At 46.2% G+C, this 24,822-nt stretch overlaps 1 protein-coding gene across 3 annotated transcripts in view; it reads left to right on the top strand.

The window, feature by feature from the left end:
• Positions 1-215: 215 nt before the first annotated feature.
• NEXMIF (neurite extension and migration factor) overlaps positions 216-24,822 on the top strand; it is a 164,600-nt gene continuing 139,993 nt past the window's right edge. The window contains exon 1 of one of the 3 annotated variants that reach the window (XM_027738825.2): positions 216-269. The gene's annotated coding sequence lies outside the window, so the exon portion shown is untranslated. Of the gene's footprint in view, positions 270-999; positions 1,087-1,665; positions 1,867-24,822 lie in introns of those variants that run through there. The other 2 variants (XM_027738824.2, XM_027738826.2) reach the window with 2 other exon arrangements.

The following is a 24,822-nucleotide window of genomic DNA, read 5'->3' as shown; positions in this document are numbered from 1 at the left end:
TTGGCCCGTGGTGCACGTGTGAGGATGTCACAGAGAAACGGGGCTGCAGGACTCCGAGCTGCCCTGGGGGTCCTGCGAAAAGGGCTGTATATTGTAAGCTCCCCTACTGGGTAGGTGTAGGCTCCTGCCTTGCCTGTTCCTGTCGCCCTCCCGCTCTGCAAAAGGCTGTGTCTGGTGCGTCCCTGCCTTCCCTTGCGTGCCCGGCATCTCGGCAAGTCCGGAGCCATCCTGAGATGAGGCAGCCTCCTCCTCTTAATGGGCATCTGAAGGTAAAGCATACTTTTAGACGCTGTTATTATTAATCTGATAATGAAAACACATCAGACGGGCTGTTGCAAGCCCTAAGGTGATTTCCATATCCACTGTAGAGAATTAAACCGGATGGACTGCGCTGGGAGCGAGTTTCACTCCCGGGCTCCGGCTGAGCCCCCGGGGCCGTCCCCATTGTCCCTTCCCCACCGGCACGGCCCGGCCCGGCCCGGCCCGTCCTCCCTTCCCGGCGGGGCCCATCCTCCGTCCCTGCCTGCCGCGGTGCCGCATCCCCGCCGAAGGTGCGCTCTGCTCTCCCCTCCCGGGGCGGCACCGGCACCTGCCCGGGCCCGGGCCCGCGGCCGCGCGCCCTTTATGGCCGGTGCGCGCTCCCGGTGCGTGTGTCTGTGTGCGGGGAGCGGGCGGGAGCCGGTGCCGCTCCGAGCGAACAATGGCAGCGTTGGCGCTGCCCGGCACCTCCTGAATGGGCGCAGGCCTGGGGGGGCGGCGGCGGCGAGCGGGAGGAGGAGGAGGAGGAGGAGGCGGCGGCGGCGGCGGCGGGGCGAGGCGGGAGCCGCCCCCCCCCATCCTCCCTCCCGCCCTCCGCCCGTCCCTGCGCAGGGACGCGGGGCCGGGGGGCCCGTCCGTGGGGCGGCGGCGGCGGGGGAAGGGGAAGGGGGAAGGGGCGGGGGCCGGGCGGGAGGCGGGGGCCGGGGGCGGGCGCGTCCACCTGCGCGCGCCGGGCCCCGGGCGCATGGAGGAGCCGCGCTGAGCGCCGCGGCACCGGAGCGCCCGCAGGGCGGGGGGAACCCCCTCCAGCGCGGGCCCCGCGCTCAGGTGAGTCCCGCCGCGGCCGAGCCGCATCCGCACACCCCCCCCGGCACCGCGGGGGCAGGGGGGAGGAGGAGGAGGAGGGGATGCTGATGGCAGGATGGCAGCGCCGGCCTGCGCGGAGGCCTGCGGGGAAGTTGCGGGGGGGGTGTGTGTGTGTGAGGGTGGTCTGAGGTTACGGGGGGGCGGCAACTTGGCGCCGTATCCCCCCCCCTCCCCGGGCAGGTGCCGCGCTGGGCGGGGGCGCCGCCCCGCCGGGCCCGGGGGCAGCGGGTCCCCTCCGGGGCCCCCGCGGGGGCCGCTCACTTCAGCCTCGGCCAGAACAAAAACATAATAAAAGGAGGGGGGATGGGGATTTTTATTTTTATTAAAAAAAAAAAAAAAAGCCCCAGCTCTGGGAGTAGCTGTCACTGCGCACATTAAACTAGAGAACTGGCTAATCAAATAAAACTGGCTCATTGTCTGAAACTCTATCCCAGCGCAAAATGCGGCTGTGAATGTAATTAACCATCTGTCTGGCGGGCGGCGGAGCGCCGGGTCCGTGCGGTCGGTACCCGGGCGCTGCCATCCCCGAGCCCCGCGATGTGCCCGGTGTGTGTGTGCGAGGAGGATGCTGGAGCGAGGGGGGGATGAGATCCTCGGCTCCGCGATGAGCGAGCGAGGCACTGTGCGACGGATGAACCCAAACAAGCCGTGAGGGACCGGCGATGAACGCCAGGGCGATCCGTTTGCTCTCGGGGATGCTCCTGGGGGTTCCGCCTCCCGCCGGGGACCCGCGCAGGATGGGTGCGTATTTGGGGGCTCGCGGCCGTGGGTGGATGCGTGAGGCCGGAGGGAGCGGTGCGCCTGTGCGAGCCGAGGCCTCAATGAGCCTTTTGCGGGAAAACAAAACGGCTCTGTGGTCCTTCCATCCTCCCGGAGGTTTTCCCCGCTTCCGCCCGGCGCGTTGCTCGTCCCTCCTGCCCCACGCCGGCCCCGAGAGCTCCGTGCAGCCATCAACATCCTGGTACTCCGGGCCGGAGGTACCTGCTGGGATCGCTGCTACGGCGGGACTGCGGTAACACCGAGCCCACGGCAGGCTCTGCTGGGAAGGGGCTCGGCTGTGGCTCTACACGCGCTCGTGCTTCTTGTTTGTCTTTTTTTTTATTATTTTTTTTTTTTGGTGCGGTTTAGTAGTGGAATAATACAGAGACTAAAAAAAATAACGGCAGCACTCAAGCAGGTAGGATGCAATTTAAAGTCACTCCAGCTAATACCCCATGCAAGACTGCATTTGTTAAGGTATGTGAGCTGTGCAGAAGGCAGCAGTCTTTAGTGAATCACTTTTGAAAAACAAATACTTGACAAAAAAACCAGACCTGCTAAATGGATAACAATTATGTAAGCCTATAGTAGGTTTTGATGTATGTCAGGTCTGTTAAATAAATCAACCTGTTCAGTGAATAAATCTGCTCTGCACCAATGCTTTATTATTATTTTTTAAGGAGAATAAACCTGTGTATTTAAGATGTTTTTACTGATGTGAATCTCATGGCCAAGCCCCGTAGCTGCCAGCGACACAAGATGAATCCGTGGGGAGGGTGGGGTGCAGGAGCGTGGGGAGGGAAGGGGCACGCCAAGTAATAAGGTGGATATTAAAAATACACAAAGATGTGCATAAGGATTCCTAGTGATCAAATTCTCACTGATCCATGTCTTGATGGAGTATTTGCTTTGCAGTGGCAATGGCCCATACAAAGCTACATTGATTTAGCTTGCTCTGTTCACGATGGCAGTTCTGGTGAATAATTATTTTCCCAAAAGCCTTAACCAAGGGAAGAAAGAGAGTCCCTGCTTGGCCTACACAGTAGTACAGTATCTTTGAAAGCGCATATCCGGCTGCAAATAAAGAGAGCCAGTTCAAGTGTTACTCCACTCAGCAGGAATAAAAGGGAGGCAGAAAAGGGGAGCACCCGGCTGGCTTCCCCGAGCTCCTCGGGCCCCTTTCCCTTTCTGCACCTCACCCTCTGCTCGGCTTTGGGGGCGGGGAGGGGGCATTTCTCTGGTTTTGTTTTTGCTTTTTTGTGTTTGCTGTTGCCTTTTGGAGGCGAAGCTCCAGCAGTCCACTTAAATGTTGAGTTCTGAATGCTGAGGAGTCTCTTTGAGACTGAAAAATAGGGAAAAGATTGTGGCCAGCGGGTTTTAACTTCTACAGCTGGGACAGGGAGTATGTCTGTGTAGGGCAGTGCCTTGATGGTGTCCTCCTCTTCTGAGATGGTGAGGCCTCATGGATGTTTTTGTGATGGATCACGTGTGTATCTTTTTCCTGTCTCTGCAAAGAGAGGTTGAAAAGACTCAAATGTGCTTGCAGGACCAAGGAGGCCGAAGGCTTGGGGAGAAAGTGTTCTCAAACAAAAGAGTCCAGCTCAGGTTGGCATCCTTGGTGTGGGACAGAACCATCGATGCGAGGTGCATTTTTTGGATATTAAGGCCTTTCCATCATAGCCAGAGTGATGACAAACCAGCTGTGCTGCTTTCCCCAGGCACAACAGAGAACTGTCCCCATGAAGTTTATGCCCTGTCACAAACAAAAAGCAGCATTAGGAAATAATCTTTTCCTTGGGCAGAATCCAGGGAGGAGAGCTGTGGATACTCCAGGCTTTGCCCTAGTCCTCGCATGGGGGCTGTGCAGATGCTGTCGTAGCTGAGTTTGTCGTTGGCCCTGGGAGAGATGGGTAACTCTGGATGTTAAACAGAGTAAATTCGCTATTGCTTCTCAGTAATGATGATTTTTGGTCTGTGAGGGTATTTTAAAAATAATATTTTGAGAATTGGGAGCAAAATAATTGTTACATAATCCACCTGTTACGTTCAAAGTCCTGTTTTCCACCTGGGAGAGGATTGCACTTTTTTTATTTTTATGCTAGATCCTTGTGTACTTTTAGCCCCGCTTGAGTTGGCTTTATAATCATTACCTGTGTATACAGTCAGGTGCTTGACAAGCCTGATTTTGTGGAAGCTGCCAGCAGTGAGTAAATGAGCCATGTGGCATAAAACCGAGCAAACCATGTTTTGTTGGTACCTTGCTCTTCCCTCTTTCCTTCGAGCTGGTCGTACACACCCACAGTGTAACCTGTGGGGGGGTTTGAGCTGTTCCAGTACAGGGACCCACTTGATCTGTTTCCTGGATGTGGTGTGAGGGGCGTGGTGGGATCTCAGCTTTTTGATTTTTTGATTTTAGGGCTCCTGGGTGCCGTTGCAACAAAACATTAAATCCTTACCATGTGTTGTGTTGTGCAGAAAGCGGTGGAGTTACAGATGCTGAAGATGATGAACTGGTTTGAGCATCCAGGTGTGGGCGTGGGCTTTGCCTGAAAGATGCAGAAATTGGGGATAACCTGTCCTGCTCTCAGTGCCAGGGGGTTGGCACCACCAGTTCCCTGGCTGTGGACATAAGGAAAAACGGGGAGTGTTGGGCAAAGCTGAGCCGGAGCGAAGTTTGCAGGAGGAGCTGTCAGCTCTGCAAACGAGCATTGACCCCTTATCCTTACAAAGTCCTCTTAGGAACAGCAGGAGAAGGTGGCTTTGGTTCAGTGGTGCTTTGGACTGTGGCAGTAGCGCTGGGTGGATTTTGTTTGCAGTTCAGGGGAGTAGCATGTAATCTGTGTAATGCTGCTTTTGTGTGCCTCTATTGCAAATTGATGTCTGGGGAATGACATGTAGCAAAGGCTCTAGACCAGCAGGTCTGTGATATTTTTGTAGCAATGTCTTTTTATTCAAAGCAGGTGTCATAGAGATCTTTCATCCCAGGATTTCTTTCATCCCTGGCGTTTGTTAGCTTGTGTTAAAACTTTAAATCTCAAGCATTTCTCCTGTACAGAAGGTGTTCCTCATGTTGCTCCTGCATGGGCTGAGCTGGGTGATTATGCAGGCTCCAAACAGTGACACGTATGAGGTGGCTCTGTGTCTGCACTGCTACTTCAGCTCTGGGAGCAATCCAGGGCTGTGGCCCAGTGCCCTCCAGTCACAGGAGGGGTCTGGCTGTGGGGGGATCTGGGAGAGGGCAGCGATGGGGGATGGTGTCCTGGGCAGCGTTTTCTTCTGACCCTTAAGTATTCAGAAGGTAATTTGTGCCCAGCAGTCTGAGCTCACATTTGCAGTCTTGTTTGGCCTTTACAAAGCTCTGAAAACGCTTTTTACTACAAGATGCCCTATTTGCTTAATTTATCCAAGCTCTTGTCTCAATAGTCTCCCATGATAGAAAATTCTGCTGGCTAATTGTTGCCTTTCACTGATCTTCTATTTCTTTGGTTTTTGCCATATCTTCAAAATATGGGTGGATGTGTCACTAGAAGTTTCTGATCAGTCTTCTTATCCAGATTTACTGCTGTTGCCCTGGGGGAGGGTAGGACCACAGTCTTCTGGACCGACAGGGCTGGCAATGCTTCTGCTTGGAGCCCAGCTCATTAATTTAGGAAATCAGTTTTAACACCCCTCTGAATTGTCATTGTCATTACTGGGATCACTGTCTTTGTTTTCCTCAGGCTTGAGACCACGAGTGCCTCTGTCTTGAGAGAGCTTTGACTTCTGGATGTCACCTTGGCTGGTGTTGCAGTGCCGGTCTGCAGCGTGCCATTGAAGCTGACAGGAGCAGCAGGGGTTGCACGCTTGGCCTAGACACCAGTTAGGTTTTTTTTGCCAACTTTTCAGCTTTCTTACCTTGCTTCCCTAGGGTTGTGTTCCACAGCAGGGCTCCTCGTGCGCGGGGTGCGGGTTCGTGGGGTGAAGGTCGTCCTTCCTGCTCTGTGGTGGTCTCTGCTGTGCCTGGAGCTGATACACCCTTCTCCACCGAGTCCCTCTGAGAGAGAAGTGTCAGGATTTCTAAAATAAAGCTAAACAGCTGAGGAATGTTTTACCTCCCCTCTCTCCTGGGGTAAGGAGCTTCTCACCTGCTGAAACCCAAGCATTGTCACTGTCCTCCTGCCGTGTTGAATCTGGTGAGGAGGTACCTGATGCTCTGAGACTGTTGCATTTTTGGGGGCATTTGGATGGTCAGTTGGAGGGTATCAGAAAAATCAGCTCTTGTGAATCTTGCAGGACATGGCCAGACTTTCAGGAAAGCCAGGGTGTGCGTTGGTGGAGCTCACCTGAGCACTGCTGAGAACCTGCCTGGTTCCTTCATGAGTGCTTCTCCTGCTCTCACCTGAGACCTGGGCTCTTTGGAGGGCTGGCACACAAACTCCCAGCTCTCAGTTCCATTCTAGGGAAGGTCTCTGCCAGGCTCTGGAGTTGCTTTTGGAGCTGTGTCCTTATTAAAAAAATCAAATTTCTTTCCTCACACTTGGAAGGTTTTTGACTGTGAGTTACAGCACAGAAAAATCAAATGTGGAAAAGACAAGCTCTGTGGATGAATTTTGTTTCCTGTGTAATGTCCCAATGAATGACTTGAGTCTTTGATGAAGGAGAGAAGCTGAAGCCTTATGAAGGGCCTGTTTATTGGCATTAATTATTTTTTATTAGTTACAGCATCTGTAGTCCGTTGGCAGTAGAAGAGCCCAAAGTAAGAATATTAATTCTTCAGAAGTTTTTCAAAGCTTGCATTTTTCATAAGAAGCTTGTGAAGCTTCAAATCTAAAGCTTCCAAATCCTTTTTTTATTCTTCAGAAGTGCCAGTGAAGCTCTTTTTTTAATTTTTCGTGTTTTAGCTGAAACTATGAGTTTTATACGTAAAAAAAAAAAAAATTTCTTTCCCATCCACTGCGTTGGCCCCAACTTTCAGGTCTCTTGCTGGGTCAGTTAGACCCTCTGCAAGCACCAGCTGTGCTCTACAGACCAGGTGTGTAGCCTTTGCTACTAATTCATTGTGGTTTTCCCCTCTGGCTGGGGTTTTATGCTGTGGCTGAAGCACAGGTTGACATGAAAGGTGTGTTTGTTTGGCAGTGGCCAGGTAGGACAATACTTGACCTTCACAGTTGTTGAATAACTTCAGAGCAATACGTAACTGCTTCAAGGAAACAAGGGGTGTGGGTGGGAATTTAACCAGTACAAGGTGAATCTGGTGTCTCTTTGGCCAGCGAGCAGCATTTTTTCTGGTAGCCTGCAAGGTCGTGTTTTAATATACTCTGAATATGAATTTAAGGGTCATGCTGGTATTTTAGTGGTAAAACAGGTGGATGCTTGGTCTTACTTCATGTTGCTTCACAGAATGGTAACGTTGGCCCTCTCTGAACCTCAAGAGTAAAAATGAAAATTGCCTTCTTCAGGGTGGTCTCATTTGTGTGGAGAAAACTGTTGTGGAGTGGGATGATTTTAGCTACAAAAAGTTGTGATGTGGTGGGTTCTTTTGGTGCTTCTGCTTACATTACATGGACAGGTTTACTTCATCGATAGCCGTGCCTGTGGAAGGATGGGTGGAATTTTGGGGAAGATCAGAAGGGAAAGTGCTGCAGACCACAATTTTTCAGCTCGTATTAAAGCAACCAAGCAAACTCCCGCCTTCCTGCCACCGCTGGCTCTGAGGGAGCAACACACAGTCATTTCCCATGGTTTGTTTATGTCTGTCTCTGAGAAAATCCACTATATCAAAATCACCTGTCCATGTAGTGACTTGTCTTAGATTCTTTGTGTGTGTGAGATTAATTCTGAAGAACATCGAGCATTCAGTGCCAACTTGGGCAGAAATTCAGCAGATTATGGTATGAGCAGCATGGCTAATGTATAATAGTGGCATTTAGGACCATTACTAGCCCACGGTGCCTACGAGTTTCTGGGAAGCAGAGGAGCCACGTGGTGTAAACTCAGCCAGGCGTGGCAAATGCAGAGAAACCCGTCAGCTGAAACCTCCCGCAGAACAAATAATTTGTCCTAACCCAGTAACCTTCACTTACTTAATTGTCTTATTTGTCTGGTTAGCTTATCATTTGATGGAGAGTCTGTACTGCAGGAAAAAGAGTTTTGTTTATTTTGCCTGTTTCTTTCGTTAATTTGTGCTCATTCCTTGCCTGCTGCTTTCTGGGTTTGAGCGGTGCCTTCCTCAGCAGCAGTTCCAAACGCCAGCCTTTCGGAAGGTGAATGGGAGGCCAGGCAGTCCAGTGTATTTCCAAGAAGTCTCTGGTTTGGAAGGGTGAATTTTTGGTTGGGTTGATGGCTCAGTGTCACAGTTTATCACTGTACTGGGCAATGCAAAGTCGCGTGTCGGGGTTTACCTTCGGCTTGTAGTTTATGTCTGTGTACAGAGTGAAGCTGAGAGTGCTACTTACAGCTCCCCCTTCTTCTGCAGACGGTTGTTTAAGATCTGGTGCTTAATGATCAACAGGGGTTAGTGCTGATTTCCCCCTTCTGAAGCATTTCTGGCTCTGCAGGAAAGATGGGTATTGGCTGTGCTGCGGAGCTGGAGGTAGAGTCAGCTGTTGAGTGATGCATCGGCTGTTATGTGGTTGCTGCTGTATGGAATTACTGGTTCTGGTTGCTAGTGTGTGGAATTACTGATTCCAATTCATGTGTGAAGCAAACCCTGGTATCCCAGTCTCTCTCTGCTTTTTTTTTCCCTGTAAACCACATCCTCCCTTCCTCTCTTGTTCATGGTATTTGCTTCTGCACGCACAGAGCCAGTGTGCATGCTGGATTCCTCACCACAGACACTAGGACAGGTTTAAGACTTCCTAAAGGTTAGTTCAGGATGAATTCAGAAGCATCTTGGATTAACTTTTTAACCACTGCAGCTGGTCTGGAGGGGACGTTCTGCAAAATGAGTGGCTTAAGAACGAAACAGCCCCAACCCTCTCAACTCCAGCAAAGAGCCAAGAGTAGGAATGGAGGAAGGTGGCTCCTGGGAAGGGTAGGTGGTGATGCTGGAGCACATAGTACATGTGACATTTCAGCTTCAGGGATGGGGAGAAGAGGAAAATGCTGCTTCAGTTGTGCTTTGAAGCTGTTTGCCAGGTGTGGAGTGGAAAAGTCCTCATCTGGGTTGTGATGAGTAAGTTTGTGCCTGGTGGAGTCCAAATATTGTATCAGAAATGGTTAATGTGGGGCCTTGAACCTAATGTGAAAGCATAGGGCATATTTTTCCCATTGCAATGTGTAATAAACATAAAATATCTAAAATCTGCAGCTGACAATATCATCTGTGAGTTCTCGCCCTGCATTCTGGGGGCTGATGTTAAAACAAAAGAGAGTTTAAGGGTATTACTATATTTGCAGGATATATGTAAAAATATGTTGTATTTATATAATAAATATAATTATATTTAAGGATATTATTATATATTATATTCTGTTATTTAGTTAGGCCTGGGCATTTGCTGAAGGGGCTGTGTTAAATCACACCTACATTTGCAAGTGGCAGTAAATGAAGAGTCAGGTTGAAAACTTGATGTGTAGCTCAGTGTTTAACTCAGTATTTTTGTTATTTTGCTAATATCTTCAGTCCCCTCACATGTATTTATGGGTACAGCCATACCTCATGGTGGTGGCTCCTAAACTTGATCTCTGTGCTGTTTGAGTAATTTCTTTTTTGGGCAATATAAGGCTGCTTAAATAACAAGAGGGTAGTGGAGAGGTTGGAATGAGTATTTCCAGATCTGATGGTGGCTATGCAGGAAGCTCCTTGGAGTCCCCAGGAGTTTTACACATTGCTTTGTCTCTCCTTGAACAACTCTTGTGCATTGATTGCATCGTAATCGAAGTCAGAATAATTTGTTTGATGTTGTTTATTCAGATCTGGAAAGGATGGTTGTGCAAAGACCAAAGAAAAATGGTTTTAGTCTGACAAATGCCAAGGGTTTTTGTTTTGTTTTTAAAGCCCAAACAAAGCCTTTGGGATCCTTGGCTGGGTATATAATAGCATGAAATACACCACTTCTTTCATTCTGCTCCCTAAAAAATCTAATTTTTTATGCATTTAAAGTGGGAGTTGAGGCAAAAACAGAGTTTAGCTCTGTTGACCTATATTTATGAGAAGAGAAGGCTTGCTAAGCATTGCAAGAAAAGAATATATGGTGCTGTTGCTATACTCTGACAAAATGTACACACATAGTAAAACCACTTTTGGGATTCTTCACCTTCTTACTGAGTGCTTCAGCCCTTTCCAGCTGGATTCAGTTGATGGTGCTGTGTTCATGGCCTGTATAGTCAGGCCTCCCATTAATAGTCAATGAAGAAGGACAGAACAGGGAGTTTAGAATAAGCAAGGAAGAGAAAGAGAGGTAGTGCTGAAAACCTCCCTAATCTCAAGGTTTAAAAGTGAACTTTTAAACTTTCTTTTCCTGTTTTTTTTTTTTTTTTTTTTTTTTTTTTTTTTTTTTTTTGTTGTTTTATTTTTTAATTCAGCCCACTCTTTATTAAGTGCAGTTTCATGGTTCTCGTGCTGCTTATTGCATAACTGTGGCACAGATGTTATTTTTTGTAATGTTGCCTGACATATTTAAAAGGAAAAGAGAGGAAGGGAATTTATACCCTTTGGAGATGAATATGTGGAGCCTATTAGTCTTAAAAAAGTGTGAAGAGCTTGTTAGAGTCGAAGCTGGCACATCTCTGAAAGGCTGATCTGTGGAGTGGAGCTCTTCAGATAAAGAATGAATGTGTTTTATCTTCTGGAGTTTGTTGAATGTGTTACCAGACAGCCTAAAATCTGAACTTGGTGGAGTATTTAATGTTTAGGCACATGCTTAAATATTTGTGGAACTGAGACCAAATCCAAATGTATATTTAATAAAACGTTGTCCACAATTAAGATTTGCAGGATAATCAGTGGTGATGCTTAGAGTTAAGGGATGTGAAGAGGAATTACCTCGCTCAGCATGGGTGGTACTGGATGTTTCAGTGTTTATGTCACTGCAGCTGCAAACAACACCTTTAAAGTTGCTTTCTTGTGAAGGCTTGAGTGAGGAGATACAGTTAGAAATATACTGGGTTTCAGCAGAAGGAAAAAAATTGCATTTAGGCCTATCATTTCCTGGTGGAATGGGCATGAGAACATGAAGTGTTCTCCTTTTGGTATTTCTGACAACATTAGAAGTTTTAAAATAGTAGAAATGGAAGTAGAGTGAAAATGGTCAATGTTATATTTATTTTTATATAGTAACAGAATGCCTGGTGTTTCAGATGAGCAGAGTGTGCCTTGATTCACAGAGTATTTGTTTTATAACCCTGGATATAGCTGCACAACCCACCTCTCCTGTTGTCTAGAGGAGCAAACCAGCTCATGGGGCAATTAATGACCTGCTAGAAATGCAGTTGTGAAACCAACCCAAGAATCTTCACTTTTAGCACTCATTTGTACCTGTGTGCTGGGCAATAGGATAATTGGGATAAATTGATAAGGGGGAAAGAGGAGAGAAAAGGGGGAAATGGCACCTACTGTCATGGAGCATCTTTTTGAAGTCTTGGATTAAAGATAAGTCAAATTGTTCATTTAAAAGAACTTGCAAAAAGACCAGGTAAACAGTTATAAAAACAAACAGAAGGAAACCTGAGAGTGTTTGTTACTTGTTTCTGCCTAGGGCAAGATATTTTGGTTTGATTTTTGTTTTGCTTTTGTTCTGCCCCTTGCCCTCCCCCCCCTGCTGGGTTACCTGATACAGGAAATATGAATTAGGCAAAATAAATCCTGACTTACAGTTGTAGGAGGCAGGGCTTGCTGTGTGAGTGTGGGGTTGCAGAGGCTCAGGTGTAAATTTTCTGGAGTTTCCTTCACCAAGAAGCAGGTGGGCTGTGACTTTATCCCTCAGCTCCCACAGCTGTGCTTGGAGCCCCTTGTCCCACAGCCCTGCTGGTGCTGGGTGTGACCCCCTGGATGGGAGAAGGGGCGTCTCCCCTCCCTCCCTCCCTCCATCAGAGGCAGGGCTTCCTCAGCCGGCTGTTGGACAAAGCTCCAGCGTCTGGGAATTGTCTCCCTTTCCAGTCCAGCGACACCCATGCAATGTTTAGCATGTGGAGCTCTGAAAACGTCCTCCTCTGGCTAAACGAGGAATGGATGGAAAATATTAGGCTAAAAGAGAAGGTTCGTGCTGATGCAAGCTGTGTTTACTTTTGAAAATTCAGTTTATTAAACTCAAGGCTGCGGAACTCCAGGGATCAGTGATGCTGTGTGAACATCACCTTCTGCACCGCACAAGCAATTTTTCAAAATTACTTTTTTAATTAAAAGTTGTATCGGTTTAATGGGAGTTAAAGGAAAGTTCACAGGCTTCGTGTTGTCTGAGACATGCTGCAGATTTGGGAGAAACCTTCTCCTGCTTCCTAAAGTTTATCCAAAATAGTGAATATGCATGGGAAGAGAGGGGAATCTCCTTGTGGGCTCTGTCTCTGAGGGGTTGCAGGGTGATGGTATTTATTGATTATCAGTCCAGCTGCACTGCCGTTACCTTCGGAAGGAGCTGCACGGCAGCTGAGTCGGAATATGAACATAAGGAAAACAAGGAGGACTTGAGATACAGCAGAGGAAAGTCAATACAGAGCTTATTTAAATGTCAGCTGCCTGGAAGAGTTCTGCTCAAAAGCCGTGAGGAGAGATTAGGTCTAAGACATGATGCCTGGGTGTGTAAGGGAGGGAGGGAGGGAGATGGCTGAGCAAGTCAGGTGCTGTGGGGAACACGTGAAAAGGGATATATTGAGGAGGAGGAGGAAGGAAGAAGAAACTGCTGACTGAAAATGACATCTGACAATTAGTTTTGAGCAATAATTGGAGAAGCACGTGGCTTTTGGACATGGGAAGACTGTGATTTGTAGTTGGTGGGCGATCTGAGCCACGTTAGCAGTGTTATTCATCAGCGCAGTTGACAGGGATAAGTGACACCCATTACAAATCTGTTTACTACCTCTATATATTGTACTTAGTTTGGGAATGTATGTGCAGGGTAGAGAGTCTCTGTAAGCACAGGAGTTCTGGAATTTTATTGAACCATAGAATATCCTGAGTTGGAAGGGACCCACGAGGATCATCAAGTCCAGCTCCTGGCCCTTTGAATCGTTTGGAATCACGTTGACTTTATTTAGCCAATAGGCCAGAGTTGTAATTCTATGGCATTTGTCAGTGTAAGTGAATTTACATGTGTCAAAAACCTGTGTCATGTAACAAGTGCTTGCTCAGGTCAGTGGGACCATGAATGAAAGCAAAGGACAGTGACAAAGCCAAGGCAGGTTGGGATGTGAGGGTGCTGCTTTGCCTTTGCCATCTACATAAACACGTATGCTGGTATTTGTGTTCTTAGCAGTTGTACCTTGTGTTCTTGTTGTGCCACACTGCCTGCAAACATGGATTTATTAAAAAACATCACAACTGTTGCACATGCTTCTCTCCCGCAGAGAGGATGGGGAAACAAACAACATATGATGAGCTTTATTTGCATTGTTTGATGCTCTTCTGAGCAGAACAGCTCCCACTAGAAGATACTTCACTGTCTCGAAGGGCAGGGGACCAAGGTGGGCGGCAGGTGTTTAACAAGTAGATGGGATCTGAAGCAGTGAGCTAAAGTCACTGTCCCCATCTGTGGCATGGGCTTTTATTTTCCAGAATGTGTGATGACAGAACAGTTGACAAGGGAAGTAGGTTTGCATTTAAAATGCTCAGGAGGTTTCACTGAGCCAATGAACTGAGCTCTGGCCCCAGCACTGACTTTGGCTTCTCTCTTGGCCATACAACAGTGGCATCATTTGTCTGTCCTACTCACCCCCCTTGTTTGATGGGATTATTAATATGGATGTGTTTGCTTCCCAGGAGTGTTGTGAAAATTAGTTAAGGGACAAAAAGTGTGTTGAAGAAGTCTCTCAGTGCTGAGCATTATTACAAGTATAGCTTTAAAAATACCTTTTATTTAGCAAAAATATTTCTTCTTCTGTTGGAGTTTCCTCACATTTTTCCTGTTGCTTTTGTGCTGTATCCCTAGACTCTTCTAGTATGCATCCTGCTTTGTAAACACTGTATGTTATCCTGCATTGGAGGCTCAGATTTTCAGTATGTGTGTTATTACACAGAATGTGACTAGGAGGCAAGAAGCCTTGTGCTGCTGGAGCCTCCTGGTTGTGCTTTCCTGGCGTGGGTCGCACAGGCACTGACACATATTTGCAATGATCCACCATTGCTGCTGTTTAAAGAAGGTTTTAGACCAGGAGGGATCCTTCCAGCACTTACAGTGTGATCTGTGTCTCTAGAGGAAGCTGGGAAGCAGACAGGGGAACAGGAGCACGGAGGGATGGACCTGGAGATGTGAGGTGACATCTTGAGAGAGAAATACTTCCTTATCTCCAGCACTGAGACAGGGTGGTGACTGCTGGCATGTTCTCTGAGGACAGATAGTTCCAATGCAAGTGCAGATGAAGCCTTTTGGACCAGCCAGCTGTTAGATCCTCGAGGGAAACAGACCCCACATGTCTCAGTTGCATACTCTGAAGTGCTGAAAAAATAAGGCAACCTTCAGAGTTTGGGCTGTAAAACTTCTTTAAATGGCATAGAGGAGCTAGCACACTTAATTAAAATGTTCATGATACTATTTTCAAGATTCCTATTCTAGTAAAAGGTGAAGAGATCCTTCTGCAGATTACTTGTGGCCAGGACTGATTTCTTGTCAAAATATTAACCTCTTTTAGCAGTTTCTTCAAAAAGCCTCTGGGAAGCCAGTTGAACCTAAAGCAAGGGGGGGGTAGAGTTAAGAGGAACACTTTCTGTAGCATTTAAACCAAACATTTCTTGGAGGAGATCCTTCCAAGGGGTCATCTAGGCTGACTGTAGGTGGTATTGAAATCCTTGGGTGTGACTGGAAGTTGGATTGAAGATGAGGGCAGAGAAGAATTTACTCTTGCAGGACAAGAAAACTGCACCATCTCCCTTACAACTCTCACCTCACCAGCCTGCCTTACTTTCCACTCATGGACTTCTTCCATTCTCCTTTGCTTGTCTTTCTGTTCAGTATCAAAGCTGCATCCCCTGAAGGTTGTCTTGCTTCTGGTGTCTGAGTTCACACAGAGAATGAGATGAAACAAGGCAAACTTGGTTCTAATCGCTCTCGTCTAATTCTGCTGCATAATGGAGATGAGCAGTACTTACATAACAGTATCCTGGGATGTTAATAGATTTAATAACCCAGAAAGGTGGGAAGAGGTTCTGAATTACCTATAAAATGGCATCTAAGTAATGAAGTTTACGGGAAGCTCATCCCTTTGAACGAGAGTCACGTGGTAGGTGCGAGAGTTCTGCATATGCTCGGAAGAGGAAACCAAATGAAGCTGCCTGTTCTAATAGGAATAAATCTCCCATTAAAAATAAGTTCTGAGATGCTGTTGGATTATGCCAGTTTTACAGGGCTTCTAGTTAAAATCTTGTAAAAATGTAAACAACACAGACTCCTTTAGATTTAATTTTTTTTTCCAACTGCAGATATGTTCCAGTCTTGGGGATTAGAACTCTGTGTGTGCCCAATGAAAACAATCAGTTCATTAATGCTGTTTTGTTAGACCTTGCCCCCCTCTTGCCATGGTGATAAGGGACCTTAATTAGATCCCAGAACAAATGCTGGAGAGCTTGACAAAAAAGAGAAACATGGGGAGGGGGTGGAGAAATACTGAGATGTTTTTAGCAGATATATGCAGAGAGCTGTATCCTGCAGAGGAGAGACTGGGTTTTATTGAAAACACTGGTTTCCTTTCCCAGGAACAGAGCCTGTGCTGGTAGGCTGGAAGCACCTCCGGACAGTGTGTAGAATTGGTCCTGGCAGCTTTCTGAGTGTCGGGTCATGCTCCAGGTGTGGGCACCTGCCTGTTGGCCCGAGAGACCAGATGGGGAGCTGGGAATTCAAAATGTATTTTCCTAAATCTGTTCTGGATTTTGGTGATGTTCCCTGATGGGAAGTGGCCAAATCATTGTGTTGATTCACATGTTTGTGTGTTAAGAAGAAATGTCTGTGTGTGGAGGGTTTGAAAGGGAGGAGAAGGGTAAGAATTCAGAGGATTTTCATGAACACCGTCGGCAGAGTGCCTAAGTGAAAGGGGGGAATTATGAGGCTAAATGATGAGAAGGAAGGTTGGCAAACAATGTGAGCTTGCAAAAGGGAGAGAGTTTCTGTAAGACGCTGATCTTCAAAAAAGCAGGCATGCAGAAACACAGGCATTAAAAACTGAGCAATGTCAGGTTCTTCTGTTTGTTTTCTGTTACTGGGTGCTCAGGTTACACCTTCAAAACTTCCTATGCCATCGTTCTAGGTAGAATATTAACTTCAGGTTGGAATCTCAGCTTTTCATTAACTGCATTTCCAGTTTGAAATTGGAGGACTGTAGCTATCAGCTCTCATACCTTTGTCTCTACTCTTGAATTACTTGCTGCCTGATTAGTTGTACTTCATAATTATTCCTCACTTAAATTACCTTTCAATAAACAAAATAAGATTATCTCCTTGAGTCTCTCATAGGAGGCGTGTTTTTCAGACAGTTGTTCTCTGAGCAACTAATTTATTAATTTATTTTTATTTCCATGTCAGGTTTTCTATATCACAGTGACATGTCTTGGTGCACAGGTGAGGATGTTTCAAGTGAAATTTATTGCATTACAAAATGATGCATAAAAGCCAACCCTGTTGTCAAGGTCTATCAGGCAGTTTAAAGCCTGGAATTGGATCTCTGTCTACCCAAATATTTTAGAAACTTTTAAGTAAGAACAAGGTGTTATTGCTCTATTTTTAAAAATGTGCCTCTGGAAGGCATGCATCAAACCTGCCAGCACTGGAGTAAATATGTCAAAATGCAAATCCAGGTGCCTGTAGACCCACATATCATTTAAACACAGTATAATAGGTACTAAAGTGAGTGTGAGGGGCAGGTGTAGTCTGTGAGTAAATACAGAAGTGTCCATTTGCCTTGCTCATGTGAGAACGGCTTCCTGTGATCTCGAGGTGCGCTGAGCTCGGTGCCTTCTGGGGAAGCAACAGGAGCAAGTTGTGGGGAACAAAAAGGTTTTGGTAGTTTGTGCCAATTCCTTCTGAGTTGGCTGGGTTTGGGCAGGGCTTTGGTTATGAAGAGTCAAAAAGCTCCAGGTATCAGAGTGTGCCCTGCTCGGGCTGGCTGTGACAGCGATGCAATAGGCTCATTTTAACAAAGAGAGCCTTGTTTTTCCTGAGATGTGTGCAGGAAAGAGAAACCATTTGCTAAGTGCATGATTTCTTACAATTTCTTATTCTTCCACGATTTCTTTGTGTTTCCACTACCCCTATTCAGGATATTTATTCAAGGTTAACAAAACCGGCTCTACAGTTCTTGCTGTTCTTCCAAAATCTGGGATTTAATTAATTTTTAATTCACCTGGAGAGTGTGGCAGCCTTAGGTGTCCAGGACTGTCCAGTATTTGTTTCTGTTTTGCAAGAACAGAAACAGGGTTCTCTTTGGAACTGAATGGGAACTGAGGTGGTTCAGTTTAAGTTTTCCAGTTTTCTTTTGCAGGCTGAGAGTGACTGGTGTAAGCTTAAAAAAGTCATGAGACAACAGTAGGGTTATAGAGACAGTTTCATGGAAACTCAATGGAAAGGGATTTCAGATAAATACGTACAAGATGACTAGTTTTAGTAACATCAATAAAACAAGACATAAAGGTAAAGGAAGGAGAGGAAACCTGAATTTTCAGGTGGCTGAGTTGAAGAAGTGAGGATGGATGAGCAGTGGTACCACTGCCTGCCACTTAATGGGACTTCAGTGGAAACTGGTGACCAGGTTTCCCTGCTCTGTAAACATGTGGTCCACAAAATTATTGTCAGATAAACATTACTGCAGAAAAAAAACCCTATAAACTCATGCTTGTACGGATTATAACATTGTTAGTTGTAAATAACACCATTAAACTCAGCACTTCTCAGACAGATGCTTCAGGAAAAGTGAATATGAGCATCTGCCTGTCTGTAGGAGTATGGCTCTTACAGAATTCAGTGGAAGGGTCTGGAGCTGTTCTAGAAGTGGCTGCTGGTGTAGATGAGCGTGGTGAAAGCAGAGCAGCACGTTTGGGAGTTGTCTGTTGTTTCGGAAGCCGTGGGGGTTGTGTCCATGGAGTACGTGGTTGAACATCTTGGAGTTCTGGGGGAAAAAGGCAGAGGACAAGCCAACTACAGAACTTAATACTGAGTTGAACTCATGCTCTATGTTTTGAAGGGAATAAAGTGAATGTTTCCACCCTTGTTGTTAGTCCCCCCACAGCAGGCTTGCTGTGCTGGCCACGGAACATGTGGAGCCAGGGCAACAATTCACTGACTGACCTGGGTTGGAGTTGCTTTTGGACTGCTGGCTGGCAGGCTCCTGTCAGAGCAGGAAATGCACAGACAAGGTATTAAATAGTGTGATTAGATAATCTAGAGGGTTTAGTCCTAAATCATGATTTATTTTTATTTTTTTTAAGCTGTTATTCATAGTGGTTATGCATGTTATCTAAGGAGTTTTATGTTTTACAAAGTCAAAACATTGTAGGAGAGTTTTTAAAATTACTATTTAAAACTCAAACCTTTGCTAATTCCCATGGGTGGCTGTCCTGTCTGTATGCAGACAAATAGAGAGAACAAACTGGAAGTGCCAAAATGCCAAGTGCTCCCTGTTCCCCACGGCAGCAGGATTGCAGACAAGGGCAGTGGCAGCACAGGGAAGGTACATGGCTCACTGAAGACACCTTTGAGTGAACGAGTTAGGCTGATGAAACCTCTCTTTAATCCTTACTCCAGTTTCCACCTACTTCAGTTAATTATGGAAGTGAGTTGTTAGTGGTGAGTTTTATGAAACTGTGTGCATAAACAGTATAAATTATGAAAACAATAAAGCCCTCATTTGTAGATCAGACATTAAGGAGATATACGATTCTTTTCTGGCTCAAAGCAGGTGTCAGTTCTCTTTCCTGTCCGTAGTTCCCTCGGTGTGCAGTTCCTGGCAGGGAAGTGTCCGTGCTGGGTGGCAGGCGGGTGATGGACTGCAGGAGCTGGGTAGGAACGTGTAGCCAGTAGAGAGATGCGTGTGGGAGAAGTCCTTGGTGGCCTGGCATCTGCTTTTACAGTTTCTTCTGAGCTAATTGTTGAAGCCTTACTTTAAAAAATGAAACCTAATTAAGGATTGAGTTGAACAGTGTATTTGCAGCGAGTCTGTTCAAGGTCTTGATTCGACAACTCGAGCGTGTTCTCTTGAGAGCATCTCAGACTATATCTGAAGTGTGTCCAGAACACCACTGCAAGAGAAGGAATCAAGGTCGTGTGGAAACGATACACAGCTTGTTTAATATGGATCAGCAGTTCCAGTCACGGTTAGAAGTCACTTGCCAGATGTGTGTGTTTGACCCAGACCGTCGGGTTTGGGGGAGAGTGCAGCCCTGGGACTCCTTGGCCTGCTCTGAGGTGGCAGCCAAAGCAGGAGGAATGACCACTTGTCTTCTGCAGCTGTGCTGCTGTTCTGTCTTTTTTCCAGCCCTCCTGGGCATAAAGGGAGTACAGCAAAAGAATTTGGCTTGATGGGCTGTGCCTGAAGGGAGAGCTGGAGGTGCAGGGGGCATCACTCTGCCGTCTACAAGAAATACGGTTCTAGTCTGGGATGCTCTCTGGCCGTGGTGTCTCTTGAGTATTGTGGAATGGGTTTAGCCGTCTGGCAGGTCAAGAGCTGCTCTTAAGGAGAAGCAAAGGGAGTGGTGGTGATTGTGGAATTGCACAGCTCGGAAAGCACCGTCCGGCTCCAGCGGCTGTGCCGTCACCGGCAGATCGTGGGGATCCACGCGGGGTTGGATGGTCACACTGGCCTGGAACGGTGCTGGCAGGAAAGCTTGGGCACTGCCTGGCTGTTTGATTTGTCTCCCTGGCTTCCCCTGCCTCCATCCTTTGTGTTCCTGGCATGGAGGCAGCGTCTCAGACTGCAGATGGTAATGGGGAGGTGCTGGGAGTGACCTGGCACTGGCAGCCGCCGGAGCTGAGTTGTTCCCACAGAGCAGGACTGACTGACTGCCTGCAGGACCCTTCTGCAGAATACAGTAGCCTGTAATGTTGGCGTATATATATATGTAGAGAGAGAGAGACACACCCCATAAAATTCATTATGGTCTGTCTCCTTCCTTAATGCAGCTTCCCAGAGTTTGTCGTTGGTTTAAGCAAGTAATGCAGTCAAACTTGTAAGTGTGCACTAATGTTCAAGAAATTAAATCAGCAAGACAAAACTGATGGCATGGAAGGGGGGCAGGAGGGAATAAAAAGCTTGTAAAAAGCTTGATTCTAAGCAGTTTATAAGCAGATGTTTGGAGCATAAGTTTTTCTTTGTGTTCACTGGGAAGTTTCTATTTTATTCTCGCTTCTCACTTGATGACATAATAACATTACAGCTTTCAAGTCTGTTGTGAACAAACTCCTGTGCACTTTACTTCTTAAAAATTCTTTTTGCAATATATAGAAGTTTACCACAGAAACATCATGTCTGTGCAGTTGTGTACAAGTGCTAGATGCTCCTGGTATCCATCAAACTGAGCCAGTTTGGCTGCAAAACCAACACTGTGGCCCTGTTATGTACTGGTGATGCTCATCAACGAGTCTTAATCCTTTTTTCACAGAAGGTTAAAATGAGAGGAGGAAGTTGATGGTCCAGTTATGTAAAGGTGCTGTAGGTACTCACTTCCCATGGATGTCAGTGAGGGTGATGAAAATCAGGCTGCAGAGGTTGTTTAATATGGCAAAAAAAAGCTTCTGTGTTCCTGTCAAATCATGCAGTGCAACCAGGTTTCCTATACAGCTGCTGGGAGATTGACCTGTTCCTTGGAATAGGACCCCGGTGGATGTTCATCCATGAATCTTGTTGAAGTGATTTTTATTTCTATGGTCTTTGAAAACCTGAAGCAGTGAGAGCTACAAGAGCCACTGCAAACTGGTCTGCCCCAGCCCTGGAAGTGTCCAAGGCCAGGCTGGACTGGGCTTGGAGCAACCTGGGCTAGTGGAAGGTGTCCCTGCCCATGGCAGGGGGTGGAACAGGATGGGTTTTAAGGTCCCTTCCAACCCAAACCATTCTGGGATTCTTTGATTGTCTGGTCCATGTAAAATTGCATGTTTACTTGGAACTTAAAATCTTCTGCAGTTGCACACCAATTTCTGATCTCCAGTGATTGGGTGCAGGTAGTGAGGTGGTTGTTAATCAAGGCTGGGTTTTCTTGTACTTGCTGGAAGCTAATTAGGACTTGCCCAAAAATTTGCATTTTAAATGGCCTAGTTGAAGTGTTTAGCAGTTTAATTTAGCTGTAACAAAGGCCTAAAGTTTTGACTGTTCTTGTTTAAGAGGGAGAAGATGTTTTGGTATGTGGTGGTGAGTGGTATTGTAACTGTTTAGTCACATTGCAGCTCCCCCCATGAGCCAGTGGAAGAAAAAAGAATGAGATTCCCACTTTTGCTCCTTTGGATGTAACAAAGAGCAACCTTATCCCCAAATTCACTGGCTAATTTTGACTGAAACTTTTCCCTGCTTCCTAAACTTCCCATTATTGTTTTAGATACATGTATTCAGTATTCTTGATGCCTGTCCTAAAGCTGCATAGCATTTCAGTAAAACATGAAATACCTTATGACACTTGCCATTTCTTTCTACATGTACGACCTCTGGAATATCTCCAAAGCTCTGGAAAAGAATGAGATTTTCAGTAATGGCTAAAGGCATTAAGGGCACAAATACCGTTGAGTATCAGTGGGATTTATGCTCCTAAATTGCTGTAAATGCTTTTGAAAGTCACATCCAAAATGTATCATTAAGAACAAGATATGCTGCTAATGTTTTTTAAAGCAGATGTGTGATATAAATGAACAATAAAATGAAAGGTGCTTTATAATGTTATTCTTGTGGAAGAATTGTTAAATACATAATTATTACAAACAGCTGAATTTTCCTTTCTTGTCAGGATTGCAGTTTGGTGTGTTGATATTCATCCAGCTCTAGACAGAAACCAAGGGACTGAGATTTGAGGGCAGAACTCCTTTACTCCGTTGTTAATCAGAAAGGAATTTCTATATATTCCTACTGAGACAAGAAAATATCCCCAGTTCCCAAGAAATGTTCTAGTACACTGATTGTTAAATGTAAATGAGACCCTGTCATTAAAATCCATAGATTCACGGTGCTAAATGACAAATTGCAGTTACCACATCACTTAATACACCATTCTTTTATTTTAGTATCTTGCAGGTTTGTTACTGCTCAGCTGTGTCTGGGAGGTTTTCTGGGGGTTCTGGCCACTGGCTGTTGTGTCTGTGATGTTTTCTGGAGGTTTTGGCTTGTGGCTGTTGTGTCTCCAGTGGAAGTTTGTTGTCCACTGATCCTTAAATCGCCTGAAGGCAGGAGACAGGCTGTTGCTCCATGAGCAGATTTTTCCTGCTTTTCTTCTCAAAGGACCCAAACTATCTTTTTCTGATGTTCCACATGTTCTGAAGAGGCACCATTTTTCCCTCCTTCCTTACTGATTTCAGCACTGTGTGCTATTATTTAGAGTGCAATTTCTGAATTCTCTTTCTGAAGAGGTGCTAATTCCTTTGGGAATCATCTCCGGCGTTTTGCCTGTGCCCAGCTGCTTGCCCATCATATCATTTATGGGGCTGGACAGTTGTAGTTACATATTTTAGTGTACTTCACATAACTAATTATGTTTTATGGCCCGTAGCCAAACTGACTAATTCTGCTTCCTCCAGAAAAATACACATATTTAGAACATGGCTAAAACTTCCCTTTAGTGACTCAGTGACGTTTCCCTAAGGTTGGGCTGTTCTAAGTGGGCAAATAGAGGTGTTTCAACATGAGAAAATTTTGAACGAATTTTCCCGTCTCTCCTTTTTTTGAGCCTGTCTTCGGTGGCAGCTGTGCCCCGTTCCAGCCAAGGGGGCTTGTGGATGTGCTGGTTGGGCTCCTTTACATCACTGAATGGATAAAACTTCTCCTGAATAAACTCCTCAGGTCTCTGCTTTTTTAAAAAAAATCAGAACACAGAGCAAGAGAGTGGGCCAGCTGGTTGCATTATTGCTGCAGAGAGGAAATATGGACCAGCTCTGGGCTTGGTTGCTCTGCTGGACATGAAATGGTTGGATTTACAAAGGACTTCATTCAGAGTTGCTGGTTTTTATTTGTAGAGCTTATTACAGACTTCTACAAGCAATTATCAAAAATAAGGAAACTCTGGGAAGAATTTTTTTCCTTGTGTTGTGCTTTGCAATGTCTGTGTCTCCTGCAAAACATTAATCCCTGACTACTGCAGGGTGGGGAAGGCACAGCCCTTGCCTGGCTGACCCAGCATGGTTTGGTGGGGCAGCTGGGCTGGCTGGGGCCTGGCATTTCTGCCTAGTTTCCGACCGTAATTCCATTTTGGAGCCCCAGCATCCCGCCTGACAGCTCACACATCCTCCTTCCATCGTGCTAATTGCTTGGCATTCCCTAGATTTTCGTGCATGGGGTTCCCGTGCAGCCATCTCCCTTTCACAGGTGGGTTTAACACACGCACCAGGTTGGAGGGGGGAATTTTTCATTTATTTTGATTTTTTAGCCTAAGTTAGGTTTGGAATGGGAAGCCATTAAAGGATAAAAGCAACACACATGCCTGTAGAGGTCAATTTAACTGGTACAGCAGCACAAAAATACACAAAGGACCGATGTAACAAAACCTAATCGGCTTTAGCTTGAGGGTTACCAGAACCCACATCTTTCAGATTGCTGCTATCAGTTACATTCTACAGTTCAGCACTATTTTTTATTGCAATTGAAGCACAATATTTGTACCTATTAGCCTTTGAGTTTCCTTTTTAGCTTCCTCCCTATAAAGCAAGATGCTGCATTATTATTAAACTGTTCTCCAGGCTAAACAGTGAATGTCATTCATGTCTGTGTTTATTAATAAAGAAGGAAGAGGGAGAAGGTTTAGCTTGTCTGGTTTGCTTGACTTGCATCAAGGATAACTTTGTAAGAGAGAGCTTTCAATAAGTATTCAAAATTGCATAATGAAAAGGTTCTGGAAATAATTATAAAAATCAGACTGAAATCACTTTGGAGAATTGTTGAGGGTTTTATTTTTTTACGTTTAAATTGGCAATGAAATGTAATGAAGACAGTCAGAAATAACCCCTGACGCCCACGCAGGGTATATATAGAGATTGTATTTACTCTGCTGTGCAAGCATCTACTGCAAGATGGCACATTAAAATGTGAACAAAACAGCACATCCCCGCTCCTGGATGCCGCAGTGCTGTTCGGATCTGATAAACAGTTGGAGTGGGGAGCACATGCTGTGTGCCTGCATCAGCTCACTGCCACGGCCTCCTGGCATCTCACCTCCACCGGCTCTGTCTGCACCGAGCGGTCGGCGTGGGGGGATGTTCTCAGGCTCTCCTCCTCCTCTTCCTCCTCCTTGTCCTAGGACAGTTTTCCAAACCAGCCAAAACCAGCTGGTTTGCTCGAGAATGCTTGAACTTCCTGGGCAGGGGCAGAGGAGGGGCAGGGACTGAGCTCTGCTCTGGGGGGACCAGAGACAGCAGCCAGGGAATGGCTGGAGCTGTGTCAGGGCAGGCTCAGGGTGGATCTCAGGGAAAGGTTCTTCCCCCAGAGGCTGGTTGGGCACTGCCCAGGCTCCCCAGGGCAGTGGGCACGGCCCCAAGGCTGCCAGAGCTCCAGGAGGGTTTGGATGATCCTCTCAGGGACAGGGTAGGATTGTTGGGGTGTCTGTGCAGGGCCAGGAGTTGTCGATCCTCCTTGTGGGTCCCTTCCAAATCAGCATTTTCTGTGATTGTCTAACTTCCAAACTTTCCATGTTTTACAGTT

Source organism: Pipra filicauda, unplaced genomic scaffold (genome assembly GCF_003945595.2).
Source record: "Pipra filicauda isolate LSUMZ 115617 unplaced genomic scaffold, ASM394559v2 scaffold484_size733096_pilon, whole genome shotgun sequence".
Lineage (NCBI taxonomy): Eukaryota > Metazoa > Chordata > Aves > Passeriformes > Pipridae > Pipra > Pipra filicauda.
This window is presented reverse-complemented; position numbering and strand designations above follow the sequence as displayed.